The following is a 5,634-nucleotide window of genomic DNA, read 5'->3' as shown; positions in this document are numbered from 1 at the left end:
CCCAGCAGGAGGAAGGAGGTCCTGACTCCTCTATATAGATCTTTATTATCACTAGAGGGGTCCCCAGCAGGAGGAAGGAGGTCCTGACTCCTCTATATAGATCTTTATTATCACTAGAGGGGTCCCCAGCAGGAGGAAGGAGGTCCTGATCCCTCTATATAGATCGTTAGTTAGACTTCATTTAGAATGCTATGTCCAGTTCTGGAGATCTCACTTACAAAAAGATATTGATGAGATAGAACCAGAGATGGGCACCAAAAATGGTGAAAAGTCTGAGGGATATAACACATCAGGAGAAACTGCAGGAACTTAATATGCACAGTGTGGAGTACAGAAGGTGAACGATGGACATGATTGAAATCATGATATACATGAAGGGTGTGAATAAAGTTCAGGAGGGCGGGATTTTCAATATAAAGCTAAGATCTAGAACACTGGGATATTACCTCAAACTACGAAGAGTTCAAATGTAACCATAGAAAGTATTACTTTACTGAAAGAGTAGTTGATGGTTGGAACAGACTTCCAGGGGAAGTAGGGAGTCAGTAAGTAAGTTAATTTAAACATCATTGGAACAAATACTGATACATATTTAGACAAAAACAAAGTTAAAAAGGAAACAAATAAAAAAAGGTGTTGGACTTGATGGTCCTTGTGGTCTCGCCCTGCCGTCACTCTTCCATCTTTCTAAGAACAGTTGAGGTTTGGCTGTACAATTAGAAGTCTATCCTTCTGGTTCTTCTGTTCATTCTGATTTCTGGTTTTCGGTTTTTATTGGATTTTTTATTGGGTTTATTTCTGTACAGAACATGTGCCAGCAGGTTTAGATGATGCCAACTTGTTAGCAACATCGAGAACATCATAATCGGGAGCAAGACGAACGTACGCCTTCTTCTCACCGTCTGGCCTGATGAGGGTGTTCACTTTGGCTACATCAATGTCGTACATCAATGTCGTACATCAATGTCGTACATCAATGTCGTACAGCTTCTTTACAGCTTGTTTGCTTTGACATCAACAATGAAAACCAGAGTGTTATTGTCCTCAATCTTCTTCATAGCAGACTCAGTGGTCAGAGGGAACCTAATGATGGCAGAATGGTCAGACTTGTTCCTTGCAGGGGCACTTTTCCTTGGATATTTGGGTTGCCTACTCAGCCTCAAGGTTTTGGGTCTCCGGAATGTTGGAGTGGTCCTGATCTTCTTCTTGTGACTGGGAACACCGTTTAGTACGGCCTTTTTAGCCTTGAGAGCCTTAGGCTGGGTTCACACCTAGGCGTATGGAATATGCGCGTTTGTCGCGCGTTTCGTGGTTTTCACATGTTGAGCGTTTTACAGAGCGTAGGAACGCGCTGTAAAACGCCCAGGTGTGAACCGGGCCTTAGACTTCAGTCTTGACAGGGACAGCTTCCTTCTTCGCTTTCGGTGCCATCTTGGGGGAAAGGAAGAGCTAAGGGTTTCCCAAGCAATATCAGCACGGCAGCTGATGTTTTCCTCTCGCGAGAACGCGAGTTGTCTCCGCAGCGCATGTCGGTAGTTGTCTGATATCTGGTTTTCATTGAGGACAATATCAGATTTGTATTTCTTTATCATACACTCAGTTTGAACTGCGGTCAATAACGGGTTGTCAGTAACGGGTTCAACGCTACTGAGAAGAAGCCTTCTGTCAGGAAGCCAGAACCAGAGCCGGGGCCAGATTCCTACACTGCGGTTTGCGCATGCGCATGGTGCAGCTCATAGAGTTGTATCAGGTGCAGCGTCTCTGCGCGAACTTGCGCGCGTTTGTGCGCACCGCGCGCGGACGTATTGTTTGAGTGTTTGGCGCCCTCTGGGCTATAAAGGCTTGTGACTAACAAACCTCCTTTGCTGTCAGATTTGTCAGCTTCCCTGTGAGTTCCTGCATCCTGTTCCTGCGTATCCTTTCTGTTATTGACCCGGCTTGGCTTGACCCTTCTGCTTCTCTCCAGCGTTTCGACCCTCGGCTTGTTCCTGACGTTGCTCCTGCTTCATCCCCTGGTACTGCGTTGCCCGCATGCTGACGACCTTGGCCTGTCCTGATGATTCTACTGTACTTGATTCATTGCCTGCCTGGACCTGCACCCATCTCTGCATCTCCTGCTCTGCGGATCTGTCTTCAACTGGCACTCCTGCACCTCTGTGCCCCGGTGCTCCAGTGTGCCCAATCCAGCTGCCCCAGGACCAGAGTTGTGAGAGAGGCCGCCCTCGACACTTCAGACTCCCCTTTGGTACGTGACACCTTCCCTTCTGATAACTGGAACAGCATTGAACACCTGTACGGTGCACTTTCCCTTCACAATGATCTGACTTCTCTGAGACATGTGACCGTGTTCTGATTTATGACCCTCAGCCTCCGCTCTGGGCTTTTTTGTACCATAATGAAAATTTGTATCCGCCACGGACCTCCGTGCAGCCCACACACGGAGCCTGGGCACCAGAAATCCTTCTGCGCTTCGGGAGTTGGCTTCGAGCGCGGCGGCCATGACAAAATCCTCCAGGTAGACGTAATTTAAGATGAGAACCCGGCAAGCAAACTTCTACTCCACAGAGAAAGTTTTTGGGAACGCATTCCAGAACGGCCTTTTAATGAATCAGATTATGTCCGTCAAATTAACCCGCGGGGACCAATTAGGGGGATTTTCCTGCATTCAGTTCTGCGTTTCTGGTAAAATGAACTTTAAAATTGCACGGGGGGCGACCCGCCAGGCTTTCGCTTCTTAATTTCCTTCTAGTATAATAAAGCTTGCTCTGGGATCCAAAATTAATACCGAGCCGACCTACGTGCAGCGAAGGAAGCGGATCTCCCTTGGTGGACGAGGAAAGATTTGGTGGGTATTAGAATAACAGAGCCGGCATTGAAGGAACATAAATATTGTGACCGCCACGTCCGCGCTCGCTGAGTGTCAAGAACGGAGCGGTCACACTGCTGTGCTAAGTCAATGGGAAGGTTATTGTCCGCTTGGCAGAGCCGGCCGGTGTACACAATCCGGAGAAGAATGGAAATAAGAACCTGGAGCTCTATTTATCGAGCTCTTTAGGTCAGATATAAGACTGAAGGGAAGGACAGAGGTCAGATAGAAGACTGAAGGGAAGGACGGAGGTCAGATATAAGACTGAAGGGAAGGACGGAGGTCAGATATAAGACTGAAGGGGAGGACGGAGGTCAGATAGAAGACTGAAGGGGAGGCTGGAGGTCAGATATAACACTGAAGGGGAGGACGGAGGTCAGATAGAAGACTGAAGGGGAAGCTGGAGGTCAGATATAACACTGAAGGGGGAGGACGGAGGTCAGGTAGAAGACTGAAGGGAAGGACGGAGGTCAGATAGAAGACTGAAGGGGAGGATGGAGGTCAGATAGAAGATTGAAGGGAAGGCCGGAGGATATATAGAAGACTGAATGGAAGGACGGAGGTCAGACATTAGAGTAAAGTGAAGGATGGAGGTCAGATAGAAGACTGAAGGGAGGCTGAAGGGAAGGCCGGAGTTCAGCCTATAAAACTTTCCTATTTGAAATGAGAGAATTGTTACATTGTAGCAAAGATATAACTTTTGTCTAAAAAAATTAATTGGCTCTGCGGAGTTTCGATTTTTCTCTCGGAAAGTCTGAAGAACAAAACTCACAAAGTTCGAGCCGCTTTCAAGAGCTCAGAGCCTCGGCGAAAGTCTCTTATCAGCGCCTCCATTTCATGACCGGCGGATCTTTCCAGAACGTTCTCCGGCCGTAACATTTTATCCCGGGAGCCGGCGTCCTCTGTCGGAAAGTTTTCTCCCTGCGAAGTCAAACCTGCAATTTCGGGAACTTTTTCAAGGTTTGCGATCAAACATTGGAAAGATTCTCCTTTTGTATAGAAAAAAATGATCTATTGAATTACGTCCTGATAAGGCGCCGAGATTTCCATGGCGGCGGCGGCGAGCGAACCGATGGGCTTTGTGCTATTTTCGGGAACCAGCCAACGTTTGATATATTTCCTCCAACGTCGGCTCTAATTCTCGCCGAGATATCTCCAAATCCTGTTGTCTCTCTTTATCATCAAACAAGATCATCAAACATAAAAATCCATCTCATCAAACTTCTGATATTCCTCGCCGCGCTGTTTACCGCATCAGGTAGAGACAGGAAAATAAAATAAAACAACCTTGTCCAAACACTCGCGCTTTTGATTAATGAAATAATTATTCTTTCTTGGCGTGTTTGTTCAATTAGGTTGCTATTTCAAGTGTATTATTTTGTGATAAGCTACCTTTCAATTAAAGCGAGACAAACAAAGCAACGCGACAGACGGGAAAACGCCGCATCTAGTTTGTTAACCCCTTACCGCGGCGGGTGAAAGAAATCTCAATGCCGGAACTCGGGGGGAGGGGACTCGTGGGCTTCCTGTTCTTGTGATCGGCTACCACAGTGATCACATGATCGGGAGCCCATCCTCAGAGGGTCATTTATTCGACAGAAATGACTCGGGAAAAGTGGTGTAACAATCACCATAGCGACCCAGGCGGCAGCTATGGGGCCCGGGGCACAGTGGGGCCCGGCCAGATGCCATGCGGGCCGCCTGGGTCGCTATGGGATCCTCTGCTGGTGGCTTTCACTTGTGGCTGAAGACGAACACGCCGCTGTTCAGATCACTGAGGCCCCGTTCACATATAGCGACTTGTCGCGCGATTTCCGCCGCGATATCGCGCATTTTTGCAGCGCGATATCGCGAGAAGTCGCCGGTCAATGCTATTCAATGGAGCTGTCTTAACTCCATGTCGCGCGTCGCTCGTCGCAGTCGCAAGTCGCTTCTACAGGACCCTTTTTTCGCACAGGACCGGATTTTGCGCGATTTTGCTTTTTTTCTATGGAGCCCGACGGAGAAGGTCGCGCTGCCGTCGCTGGATCGTCGCCGGAACGTCGCCCCGAAAGTCGCGCTATCCCGGCCGCTGCAAAGGTATGTCGCTACATGTGAACGGGGTCTGACAGTAATCTGTGCAGCAGCGTGTTCCTCTCCACAGAGTCAATGAGAGCCAGCAGCGGCAGTGGAGGAGGAGGCAGGGCCCGGTGACGAAGAAGGAGGCGGGCCCGGCGACGGAGGAGGAGTCGGGGCCCATCAGCGACCGTGGAGGAAGAGGAGGCGGACAGATAAGGAGTGCGACCAGCCCTGAGGGTGACCCTGCATAGCCCACCATAGAGAGTCTATGGTGGGCTCTGCAAGTTCACCCTCAGGTGGGATCTCGAGTGGGCTCTGCAAGGGGTATAAAAAGAAATCACGGGGGCCCCATACAAAATGTTGCTATGGGGCCCTGTGATTTCTAGTTACGCCCCTGCTCGGGAATACCGGAATTTTGATCCAGATTCTGATTACCAGAACCAGAGCTGTCCCTATAATGAGGTGCCGCCGGGGAGGTTGCCTCAGGTGGCATTTCATAGGGTCACATGTGGGGGTCACAGGCGTGCCTGCTGCCCCCTTTGTTGCCAGAGCGGCCCAGGTTGCTGGGATCTATTAGGGACATGTGATGCTCTGCCCAGAGAGTACCACTCAGCTTCTGGCAACCAGTATGCTGAGCAAGATGCCAGACCCAACCCCCCCAGAACATGCTCCACTAACAGCCCCCCGTAACATGCTCCACTAGTAGTAGC

At 49.4% G+C, this 5,634-nt stretch overlaps 1 pseudogene; it reads right to left on the bottom strand.

Annotated features, from left to right (window-relative positions):
* Nucleotides 1-767: 767 nt before the first annotated feature.
* On the bottom strand, nt 768-1,431 carry LOC108793629 (annotated as a pseudogene).
* Between the last annotated feature and the right edge of the window lie 4,203 nt (nt 1,432-5,634).

Source organism: Nanorana parkeri, unplaced genomic scaffold (genome assembly GCF_000935625.1).
Source record: "Nanorana parkeri isolate BGI_ZX_2015 unplaced genomic scaffold, ASM93562v1 scaffold766, whole genome shotgun sequence".
In the NCBI taxonomy this organism is placed as follows: domain Eukaryota; kingdom Metazoa; phylum Chordata; class Amphibia; order Anura; family Dicroglossidae; genus Nanorana; species Nanorana parkeri.
The sequence above is the reverse complement of the archived record's forward strand: the minus strand, read 5'-3'. Positions and strand labels throughout refer to the sequence as shown.